This window comes from Schistocerca americana, chromosome 4 (assembly GCF_021461395.2).
Source record: "Schistocerca americana isolate TAMUIC-IGC-003095 chromosome 4, iqSchAmer2.1, whole genome shotgun sequence".
Classification (NCBI taxonomy): Eukaryota; Metazoa; Arthropoda; class Insecta; order Orthoptera; family Acrididae; genus Schistocerca; species Schistocerca americana.
In genome coordinates, this window is record NC_060122.1 from 359,488,452 (window position 1) to 359,501,517 (window position 13,066).

The following is a 13,066-nucleotide window of genomic DNA, read 5'->3' on the forward strand; positions in this document are numbered from 1 at the left end:
GCGCATCGTTCGTGCGAAACTCAACTTGCTCTTTTCTCGCATGATATACTGCGAACTATAGATGAAGGGCAGCGGGCAGATTCCATATTTCTAGATTTCAGAAAAGAATTTGATACGGTGTCGTACTGCAGATAGTTAACGAAGGTGCGAGCAAATGGAACAGATTCACAGATATGTGAGTGGCTCGAACACTTATTAAGTAGTAAGAGTCCAGAGCATTGTCCTCGACGGCGAGTATTTCTCAGAGACAAGGGTATCGTCAGGAGTGCCCCAGAAAATTATTATAGAACCGCTATTATTTTCTATATACATAAACGATCTGGCGGAGAGGGTGAGTAGCAGTCTAGGGTTGTTTGTTGTTGTTGTTGTTGTTGCTGTGGAAGGTGTTGAAGTTGAGTGACTGTAACAGGATAGAAGATGACTTAGAAAAAATTACTAGTTTGTGTGATGAATAATAGCTAGTTCTAAATGTAGGGAAATGTGAGGTAATGCTCATGTGTAGGAAAAACAAACCCGTAATGTTCACATTCAGCATTAGTAGTGTCTTGCTTGACACAGTCACGTCATTTAAAAATCTGGGCGTAACGTTGTTAAGCGATCTGAAATGGAACGAACATGCGAGGATTGTGGTAGGGAAAGCGAAGGGAGGACTTAGTTTTATTGGGAGAATTTTAGGAAAATGTGGTTCCTCAGTAAAGGAGACCGCGTAAGGGACGCTACTGCGGCCTAATCTTGAGTGCTGTTGGAGTGTTTGGGATTCGCACCAGGTCGGCTGAAACGAGGACATCGAAGCAATTCACAGGCGGGTTGCTAGTTTGTTACCAGTATTCGCAAGTATTACGGAGATGTTTCGTGAACTCCAATGGGAATCCCTGGAGGAAGGAAGACGACGGTCTTTTCGAGGAACACTACTGAGAAAATTTAGAGAACCGGAATTTGGAGACGACTGCAGAACGATTCTACTGCCGCCATCATATTTTTCGTGTAGGACCACGAAGATACGAGGAACTGGGGCTCTGTTTGTGAGTAGAACAGGAAAGGAAATGACTACTAGTTGTACTCCGCCTCGCACCATAGTGTGAGTTGCGGAGTATGTAAGTAGATGTAGATGCAGAACTTCCCATACCACATGCCAGCTACCGTCGAGGGACTTTCCGACTCACAAAGTCGGAAATTGTCACCCTGTACGAAGACTGGGAAAGGTGGTTACGAAGTATCTATGTTTCACTGGGTGAAATTCTAATACGGGCCCACCAATTGCAAAGACGATGCGATGCAAATTTCAGCACCCTGAAGGGTAAAGTGAGGGAATTAAATACGGTCGAGTAGGGGCACCCGCTGGAGCAGCCGGTCAATTAGGACAACGTTCGATCCGATCAGTGAGAAGAGGACCCGGAGATTCCTGAGGAAAGTGGTTCGCATGATACTTGGCATAAAGTGTTCTAAATTTGGCTTGCTGGCGCAGTTTCCAGTTTGTCGGATGCTTGTTTTCATTCTAATGTCTTTCGTCACTTTGAAACATCCTCGTTTAGCATTCCATATCGGATGGACAGTCTTACAGTGCAATTCTCTTGTGCAATATCAGCCTCCATATAGGGTGTCATCTCAAAGCCGTCAACGAAATCATTCGATTCATCGCCCCAACATCTGATCAGCCGTATATGCCTCCCCCCCCCCCCCCCCCCCCCCACCCACTCCCCTTCCCGCGCTCACAACTTGCTCGGTTATTAAGTTGCGTCTGTATCCAGTAAAATAGACCCTGAGATTTTTTTGTATTGTTAATCTGTGAATAATAATAATAAACATTGATGCTAGCATGTATTTATAATTTTTAACTTAATTTACTACATTTTAGTTCACAACATGGGATGATATTTACGTATCAGTCAATTTATTTTACTACAAAACTATGTATAGAACACCGTTATGTAGTGGAATTCATGTGCCTGTTTCGGAGTAAGTTCTAAGCGCTAGCTACCGTACCCTACACACACGTAGTTTGTTGAAAACGTGGATCAGCATGCTTGAAACGAGCAAGATGCAATTACGAAACCACAGACGGTATTCTTTACTTATTATGACCACATTTCCGTTACAAAATATGTAAACAAATCTGGTAAAAAATTCACCTTCTTTAAAAATATACAGTATTATTCTTAATACTTTTAGTCATACTGAGGCTAAAGTTGAAACTGCGACCAGGTTTTACATCAATTTATTATTTAAAGATTATCTTATAACTCATTCTGGTGTATTTATGAGGTGTATAACCGTTCCCAGAGAACCACGATACAATGTTTCGTCACTGGTATGACATTAACGAACACTAGACAAATACAGAACGAAAGACCAAGCTAGGTTGTGACTTTTTCTCTCCAGCGGGGAAAAGTTTCTCCTTGCAACTGGCGCCAAAAAACTGGAAGGATCTTAGGCTCAAGTAAGAAGCGGAGGATTCCAGAATGATAGTATGCTGCACGAGACAGTTTTAGCGTTACGGCAACGGAAGAACAGAAAGAAAGGCCAGGATTTTTCGACGATGGAAAACTTTGTGACCTTCAGCAGCGGAGGCAGTACGACACAGGACAAAATCAGATGACGCAACGTCTATTAAAATTTTTTATTGACATGTCCACGTTGACAGCGTGAGCTAATCCACTCCTGCGGGATTATAGCAATGGTGGCAAACGCAGATGTAGCTGCAACAGCGTGTTCCTAGATTCGACCCTGCACAATGGCATTATCAAGTTAGAAGTTGATGGCAGTGAATCTGCGACGCTCAGACCTGCGACTAAAATGTAATCGTTGCAAGCATTCCGACTTCAGCTGTTATCGCTCAATAAAGATGCTGACCTGCGTCGAACATTGTAGTATCCAAAGATCTGCTGCTACAGCCGGAACTGTGTTTTCCACTATTTCTGATTTTGATTGTGTGGAATGGTGAGGGGAGACAAAGATTTGACAGTAGAATGCAAGCCAGTTTGCAACAAGAAAACATTTTATGTGCAGTGAGGCACCGCTCGCATACGTGGGCTTGCAAAGTGGTGGCGTATATTAAGTTTCCCGTAGACAACGACGTTTTTAGTGACGGAGCGTAAGCTGGGACTGAACAGGCTTGTGACAGTTGTACCGCGGCGTTCTCAAATGAATCTTTAGTCGAAACTTCCTGGCAGATCAAAAATGTGTTCCGGGCCGAGACTCGAACTCGAGACCTTTGCCTTTCGCGGGAAAGTGCTCTACCGACTGAGCTACCCAAGCACGAGTCCCGATACGTCCTCATAGCTTCAATTCTACCAGTACCACGCCTCCTTCCTTCCAAACTTCACAGAAGCTCTTCTGTGAACCTTGCAGAACTAGCACTCCCGGAAGAAGGGATATTGTGGAGACATGGCTTTGCCACAGCCTGGGGGATGTTTCCGGAGTCTCGGCCTGCACACAGTTTTAATCTGCTAGGAAGTTTCATATCAGCGCACAGTACGTTGCAGAGTGAAAATCTCATTCTGTGAAACTTTAGTTTCTCTGTACGAGAGACAAAGCACCTGGTGCCTTGGGGATTCAGAAGTAAACGATGGATGGTAAATGGCAATGAGGTGACGTGGGTATTCTGTGCATATGGTCGACAGAGTGAGACTGTCCTCGACAACTCGTAGATAAGCTGAGTAAGAGGGCTTGAGGATGTTCCAGTCGGCTTAGTGGGTGTTGGGAGCTCTCACGCGGTGACATGTGGCCAGGATAGCACACTTACCGTAGTTTCTGAATTTGGTCGCCATTGCGAAAAGTCCAGTCAGGAAGACGTAAACAAGGGAATGGCCATTACGTGACCCAAGGATGATGTCTTGAAAGTTTTGTAGAGGAGGAGAACTTGAGCAGAATCTGGGAAGCAGGTGATTGTTGAACTAGGGGAAGAGTACAGAGAAAAGAAGGGAGGGACATGCACAACAGGCTGAAAGTGTCACGTGCGAATAGTGGACGGTATAACTTGAGAACGAAGGCTGGAAAAGTAGTGAATGAGTGTACGCTTAAGCAGTGAGCAACTATCCGACCAACACAATGATAAAGTACCGAATCATTTTATCTATTTTAGATGAGTGTGGTTGGGTGGGAAGTAGAGAGGGGCGTAGTAATAGAGAATTAAATAGAAGAGTTTTCAATATTACTCTGGAGTAGGAGGGGCTAGGACTAGGGTGATATCCGTAAGCGTGGCGAAAACTTGATACTGCTCAGTAGATAAGGAATTCAGTTGTTTTAAAGTAAAGGTTACTTGATACATTTCTAGCCATGTGTTTCCTTCGCTGAAGTGACGTTATTCTTTTGTTATGCTTAACTGCTTTCGTCTTATTGAGGGCGAGCTAGTCTGTTAATAGTCTCCCTGTAGCAAGTATACTTTCTTGGTTTGTACTGGTTAACGTTATTTAAGTCTCACAATATTTCTTCGAACTGTTCGACGTCTTCAGGCGGTTACGGTACTTATTGCTACGAGGTGGGGCTGAAGATGTCGAACAGCCGCTTCGAAACAGTATTGTGGGATTTACATAATTTGAAACTTCTTGGAAGATTAAAACTGTGTGAAAGACAGGGACTCGAACCCCGGACATTTGCCTTCTGCGGAGTACTCTGCTGACTAAGCTGTCCAAACACCACCCATACCTTGCCTTCACATCTTTACTTCCGGCAGTACCCCTCCTTCTACCTAACCAACTGGCAGAAGCAAAGACGTAAAGGGCGAGACGTGAGTTGTGTTTGGATACCTCAGTTGATAGAGCGCTTGCCCGCAAAAGGGCACTTTTCAATCCGCCACGAAGTTCTGAATCAATGCACACTCCGCAGCAGAGTGATATCTTATTCTTGTTACACATTGTTACCCGGCGGCAAATTCTACAAGAGTATCTGCAATTGACCTGCCGGGAAAACGTGAAAAGTCAAACTATCTGTATTTTTCTCATCCAACGAACGAGTTGCAGATCTTTGAGACTAGAGTAATCAGAGGTGCTATCAGCATTCGTTGCTTGACAGCCTCTCTCTCAACGGGTTTAAGAGGTAAAGTGAGGCTGCAAGCCTAGTACACACTCTACATAATGTTGAAAGAGCCAAACAGTCGTAGGATGATTTGTCAATTTAGTGAGATTTGTGAGTAGTGTCTTAATGCAAGATCGTCTTGTTTAGAAAGAATATGAGATGGGAAAAGCCGGCCCCGGTGGCCGAGCGGTTCTATGCGCTTCAGTCTGAAACCGCGCGACTGTTACGGTCGCAGGTTCGAATCCTGCCTCGGGCATGGGTGTGTGTGTGATGTCCTTAGGTTAGTTCTAAGTCTAGGGGACTGATGACCTCAGATGTTAAGTCCCACAGTGCTCAGAGCCATTTGAACCATTTGTTTGAAGCAAACCTGATTTGCATCCTCATAGTGGCGCTGCTGGCGCCATTCTTATACGACTTGCGCGAATTGAATCGACGTCATCTTTCAGATGATTTCCCCCCTTTGAGGTGGGAAGGGAAACGATTACTCACGTTGCTGGAATATACCACAAGTGACTTAGGATGGACCACGAAATTAAACCCAGTATCATTATATGAGAGTCCAGGGTCGGCACTGAGTCAACTAGCAGCCTGAATAGGCAGAAAGCTGAGTAGTACAGGGTGGTCAGAAACAGACTGAAAAGTTTGCAAGGGTGTCGAGGGGTAGGTTGTGTTGAGAAATAATTGCTAAGAACAAATCTGATGCGTTGCGCCGTTTCCAAGCTACTTAGCGTTGAAGGTAGTTGGGCGCGGAATACCACAACTTAGAAAATATTACAGGATTTGGTAGACACTAGCTGTATACAAACACCGGAGTGTATTGATGGATTCCACGGGCTGCTTAGACCACATCGGCCTGTTGGGTATACGGCGGATATTAAGTTTATATATACAGCTGATGTCTACCGATTACTGTAATATATCTGGCCTGGTTCATTCAGTTGTCAAGCTTTGTGATAAACATCTTTTGGGTGCACTGATTTTTATTATGATAGCCTACGGAAATGCTCTGACTCTTAACGTGGATAACTTCCAGAATGGCGAGACACCGAAATACTCAATCAACATTATGAAAATATAAACATTATAAACAAGAAGATGCGTCTATACTGACTTGAAACAAGTACTTGCGAATACAGAACCTTCATACAGCTGTAAGGCTTTCGGGAACGCTTCATCTTTTTAATCGTTATAATTTTATGATAATTTGAATGGTCACCCAGCGTTTTTTATTGTTATTCACCATGTTTCTGAGCCGCAGTTGCCCACCCCAGAAAGTTATTTGTACTTTTTTATAGTTTTAACCAATGCTACGTCCCGTAGGAATATGCCACACTTTTTTAAACAGCGTGTATTACAGACATATACACTTCTGCGTCCCTGTACATTCTGTATAAAAGGAAAGATTACGCAACGGGTTTCCGATTCAGATATCTCAGCTGAACGTTGGTTATTAGTCAGAAAATCGTGTTATGCCTCGTGTAAGTAGTAGAAAAAGCCGGAATTCGGCAGTGCCAGGATCGTGCTCTGTTAACACTATTTTATCGTTCCACGATATTGGTGCTTGTGAGGCCCGCTAGGGTAGCCAAGAGCGCTAATGCGCTGCTTCCTGGACTCGGACGTGGCAGATCTGTGTACTAAATTTCGCATCCTGTATACCCTCAAATCACCTAAAAGTTCAATCATGTTTTGCTTGTGCCACACTGTATGCACACAATATGTAAAATTCCGCTCTTTGTTAGCCTCTCCTAAGTTGCAATCGTCGCAGCACTATAATCCACAGTCATTTGACGACGACTAACCAGGCCAGCAATTCTGGTTTGTGGGGAAAATACGCCAACTGCTGCTATGTTTCTCTTCTAGATAGGATATGGGCGGTGGCTTCAGTTGTGTGAGTGGCTCATCATGACGCAACACAAGCCACGCACAGACACGGTGGGTACCATAATCCACATCTTCGCTTACTTTGTTTAGTCATCGTATCCTTTAGTTTTCGTTTCCGTTGAAAATTTTCTAGCTAGTTATGGAGAAACATTTCAGGAAATACGAATATCTTTAAGAGTGTCACCCTCAACGATTCATTTCCGCACACCAATGTTCAACCTTTGTCACCGCGTGCAATTTTCCCCCGTACGACTACCTTTATTGTCTCGGTAAATGTGTCACCAACGTATTTTTTTTCTCTCTTAAGATGTTTCACAGACTTCATTCAAGTATTCCCAAACATCATTTCGCTCATTTATCTGTAACATATACCGCGTTTTTCTGTAACATGACGTCGGAAATACCTCCAGTTTCTTCTTCCTCTATTTTTCTACCACCAGAATCCATGTCACAAGCAGACATACACATTTAGTAATTTCTTGCTCACCAGTCTCAATAGCAATATTTGACAGGAAGGGGATCTTGACGCTTGTAGATTGTTTCCAGTAATAACATACAGAAAATTAGAAATAAAAATTGTGCTACGAAATAATCATAAAAGTTTCAGAAAAGTAAAGATACCCAATAAGATAAGTGTACAGAAGTAATTAAGATATATACAGGGCACCTTTGCGGCATTTGTGAGTATAAACAAAAGTATATGACGGAGTAATTTGTCCAGAATCGTAAAGGAAATAAGGACTGAATAACGATACTGGTGAGTAATTTATAACACTTTCAAACACAAGTTTCCAGTAATGAAAATGGAAAATAAGAGTGAATAAGCTACTAAAAATGAGGATGGGAGAGTTATCAATCATTACTCCCGCTGTTTAATTACAATGTTGAGCAGCTATGTAAAAACAAGAAGATTCATGACAGTATTAAAACTACATTTAGCTCTTTAAGAGGTGAGTGTGCTTCAAAACAAGAAAGACAAAATTGAAACAGTAAAACGGACAAGTTTCTTAGGACAGAACCCTACTTGAAAAAACTAAAGCATTTATCAACCAGGCGGTTGCTTTGAACAACAGAGTTTTACTGGACAAGATCTTAATGGAGATGGCCTTCCATCGACCTGACACTTATATACAGTTTAACATTACATTCACACCATACTACAACTTTTTTTTTCCACTTGCTGTCTGACTTACTGCAGCGAAGCTTTAAAGCAAGTTTGGGGTCCAAGAGCTACACCAATGGTAACGAACGGTATCATGAACGATAATAATAACCGACTATTCACTAAAACTAGGGAATATACAGTAAAAGAAGTGGAATAAATGTGTGCATCTAGGTTGCAGTATCACTCTGAATGTGTGAAGTAATGGAGACGTAAGGAATTCATACGCTACTTGCCTGTGAAGTTCGAGAAGAGTTAATGGCCCCGACATGATGCTGCCGCCTTAACCCCGCGACTGTCAGCAAGTGTAAACAAGTAAAACTGTTTTGTAGGAGATGACACGTAGGGAAATTCCCTTACTGTATACACTGCGGTTCCTCAGTGCATCTAAAAGTGTTCTCAAAGAAGATAGAGCTTGCTACGTTCAACTCCCAGCTTTTCCTTTGATCAGTATGCTAGTTTTTATTGCATACCTGTTTAAAGACGGTATATTTAGTATCTGTGCTGTGATGATTAAGTAGCATCTTACAGCCATGTTATTAGACAATATTTCTTTCTATGGATATACGTTTATTTTGGTTTCTTCCCTTCCAATTAGTAAAACGGTGTCACAGCTTTCGGTCGCTCTGTGTAAAGGCTGTAAAGGCGTTTCGGCCATTTATCTGCCGATTTTGCTTTTCCTCTGTGCCGCTGCAGCGCCCCTATTAGCGCGAAGAGAACATGTCAGACGTGAACTCCTGACAATTAAAATTCAGTGCGAATATCTTATAAATACTACAAATTCTTTTCTATAATATAACCAATGTACACCATTTTATTATTACTTTGTGTTCGATTCGTCTATGTTGCCTACTGCTAAGCACATGAATACAGAGGGCTAGCATGTTCGTCTCCTACACTGCCGCCGTTGTTTTTCAAATTTAGTGATTTTATCCCAACGAGAGAGTAACCTCAGTAGTAGTCGCGGTGCAACAGCAAGTTGGAACCTGAAATTTTCGTGCTGATACCACACCTTTTTTTGCTCACTGAAAAGACCCCCCCCCCCCCCCCCCCCCCAGCTACGGGGCAGTCACATATGGCGGCAAGTATTCCAACAATGAATGTTACAAAATAACGCGGACAGGATTTGATAACTTACGAACATTCAAAAAAGGTTATTATCTACACACTAAAAGTTCTTGCTAAACGAAAAAAATAGCGACCATTATTATTTATTTTCTCCTTTCGATCTTCTGTTACCATAAAGATTTCAAGATAACTGTCGGATATTTATGAATACAATCAGTGTTTACTCGTTAGCAACAACAAAAAATACAAGTATGATCTATCTCTCACTGCCTAATAATAATAATGTTGTGATAAGTCTGTTGCTTTATATCCAAATTTTGAAAACCAGCTCACGAACTATGAGGATCGAAACGAAAACAAATGTTGTAACACATTTACATTCAGAGTACATTACAACAGAAGTGCAGGTTATGGTAAAAATAAATCAAGACTGGAGACAAAATTCTCTCTCGCGACGTGGTGGTCAATGATTCAGAAAACAAGTGTTGAATATATGGAAAGTGCTTGCATAATATGTATTAGATTTTCAAAAACATTTTTTCAAATAAAATTGTCAACGCTAAATACCATACACAGAACGAAGTTCCGAGGACATGCATTATTAAAAATATACCATATTTTTCACCAAAATTCATGTAAAATAAAATTAATAATCATACAGAGAAAAATCATATTGATATATTCCGAACGCTGTTGATAATCATCTCCTCTTGTTATACAAATACGACTTTCTTTAAATATTTACGAACTGTGTGGCCACCACCCACGAGCACAAAATCTTCTAGCCGAATGACAAGGTAAACAGATACTTGTCTAATAGTGTAATGACTCAAAGGATTACGGAGTAAGAGGTATACTATATAATGTAGATTAGATTTCGTCAGCAAATGCAATTCACACTGCATTTGTGAAAAAATTACCGAAGTGGAGACACTTGACTCGTAATTCATGGACAGAAAATCCTAACAGCCGATTCCCGATTCGCTCGGACTGACGTGAGGTTACTGCAACAAACATTGCTTCCCAAGCGCCGGCGAATTTCGAGCATCTAACAATCGCATTTACTGTCTTCTGATCTCCTTGTCTACTGATCACCGACAAAAAACCTAATATTTTCCTGAAATTTGGGTGATGAGAAATGAAATATAGTTTTCGTGATGACAGAACATTCTTGTGCGAACTTTGAAGTACCTGCTTTGTATTCTGTTTGTTGTGTACCTACCTTTGTGAAAGAAAAGCATTAAATTTATTTTGAACTTTGATAGATTTAGATGCCACGCTATAATGTCGTAACGACTCGATTTCAATACTATTCGTTAATTATTTACGAGACCACACACGCCGACCAGCACTGTTAAATATACAGTCCAAGGGAACTTTTTTCTGTTTTTACAACTCACTGGTATCCTACATGTGATAACGAGCAGTGATTAGCTGCCAAAGTAGCTACTAATAATGCACTGTGCTGATTGAAGAAAAAAAGAAAAGAAAACATGTATTTTGTTTGTTTACATGGATTTAACCGTCGAACGAATTAAGTATCAAGTAAGGGGGTTACAAACAGAATATGTGCATGTTAAAGCGCAAACTTCGTCAGTTTCATAAGATAAGTCACCAATAACGTGAGCGGAATACGAAAAATTACGAGGGCGAGACACGTGTGCTGTAAGAAGCAGAAAACGCGCGCGCCGGCCGGCCCGCCAGCCTCACCTGCAAGCAGCCTACGGCGTCTTGACGGTTATCGACGGACGGCCCCGTCGTACTGAACACCTCCACTGCTAGCGACGTTCTGCGCACGCTCCAGACTGCGCATCGACTGCAGCGCCGCGCGCGGTCAGTTTTCGCAAGTACTTGCGTCACGGCTCACCGCCAGTCGCTTCACTCCGGCGCGCTGGTCTGGACAGATCCCAGAAGAAACCGCTACCGATAGTAACGGTTGCAGCTTGGCGCAGCAGATATGGGTTTCTTCTTTGTCACTATAAGGGTACTGAAGTTTTTTAGTCCTTGACATGAGGAAGAGTTACCCGATTATGTGGGTCATATATTATTAGGTGTTTCTTCACTAGCCACACTCTTTTCGGAACGTCCTTTTCGGAACGTCTTAGTGTAGTAAGGCACGCGCTGTACTGATACGGAAAAATATTCCGAACGAAAGTCACACAACACGTTTTGCGATGAATGTATGCATTATTACAATGAAGAACGAACAACTTATTTAACGATACCAATCTTTTCTCTAATCAGTTGTTTTCTTTTGCTGCCCTGATTTCTTGGCGTCGGAGAGAAGGGGGTATTTTCGAAGTATAATAAATACTTTATAGCACCTACTGTTCTCGTTGAAGAAAGTAATATTCCACTTTTTTATTTTATTTTACTTTTTTTGTTTATAAGATCTCATCTATTCAGCCCTCTAATCACTTGATTTGATTCGCATCTGTCGCTGTAACGCTACTCCACAAAAGTGGAGCCAGGATTGTGAAAACAATAGGATGGACTTCATTTCGAGTCTGTTTATGTGGCCCACGCAGTTATGAAAGTGTTTATGCTCAATGTGGACGGGAGCTGGAGGGGAACGATATCATTGTACTGCTTTCATTCAGATTGTATCACTATAATGCAGCTCCACCAAAGTGGAACACACCATAACCAGTATAGGCCTACAGAAAAATGCAGGATTTAAAACATCTTAGCGAGGTCTCGCAAAGCAGTTCGTTACTAGACGTTGTAGGATGTAGGAAGATAGCCAGTGCAAATCGGATGTATATTTTAGTAAGCAAGATAATTTCAAACTTTAAACTCAAGATTTCAATAAATAAACTTTCCCGACTAACTGTTTCATGAGAGGACTATCTTGTGCAATGAATTTTTCGTTATACTATTACTTTTGGCCTTTACTATGGGACGCTAATTAACAATAAAATAGCTACCTCATATTCATGACTGTGAAAATAATCTGTATGGTTCTGAATCAATCAACATATAAAGTTATCGTGGAAGTTAACCTGCAGACCTACTTTGTTTACACAGATACTCCATTAGCACAAGTACACATGCACGAATACATTCTCGTCGCAATGAAATAATGGAATGCAGAAGAAAATTTAAACATTCATCTTAAATTTGTTGGATATCACTCTAACGTTGGAGGTTTTCTTTTTTTCAAAATGAATGATTTTAATGAACTTCAAATTCTACTTCCAAACTACGCAATGACTCACTTGAATTTTCTTTCCCTTGCTCATTCTGTAATTATATTTTAAGCAATTCAACAAATTTTGCTAATCTCTGACAGTTTTTATTAGAATAAATTTTGTTGTTTTAGTATAATTAGAATACTAAGGTAGATTTAACACCAAGGTAGATTTTAGGATTTGAACCAAAATCCTACCACAGATAAAATGACGTTGATTAGTCTGTCAATATATTCACGAAAAACATACAATAAACAAGATCTAGACAGAATGAGATTTTCACTCTGCAGCGGAGTGTGCGCTGATATGAAACTTCCTGGCAGATCAAAACTGTGTGCAAAACCGAGAATCGAACTGGGGACCTTTGCCTAGATCCCGAGTTCGAGTTTCGGTCCGGCACACAGTTTTGATCCGCCAGGAAGTTTCAAGATCTAGACATTTTTGCAATACTAATGAAAACAATATTTTGTCTGGAGGCGACGGTTCGAAATGTAGATATAGCTTCAGACTTTACATGGCTTACGGTTAGCTCTTCTTCCAATTAACTGTTGTCATGGAGCATAATATTAGCATTCCACATTTTTAAATGCAGAACCAAAGTCCGTCCAAGGCCCTAGTTCCATTGCAGATACTTAGGCCTTACACCCACACCGGAATGGGTACGGTCTGATGGCTAACGACCGAGTTATACTTTTTGCTCCTCGCCTGAGTACAATCACGGCTCCGTAAGCAACCCCAAAATTTTCCCATG

The 13,066-nt window shown here is 41.4% G+C and overlaps 1 protein-coding gene across 2 annotated transcripts in view; it reads right to left on the reverse strand.

Annotated features, from left to right (window-relative positions):
* Positions 1–10,910, reverse strand: part of LOC124613197 — a 537,871-nt gene extending 526,961 nt beyond the window's left edge. For both annotated transcript variants that reach the window (XM_047141859.1, XM_047141858.1), the window contains exon 1: positions 10,835–10,910. The gene's annotated coding sequence lies outside the window, so the exon portion shown is untranslated. The remainder of the gene's footprint in view (positions 1–10,834) is intronic.
* Between the last annotated feature and the right edge of the window lie 2,156 nt (positions 10,911–13,066).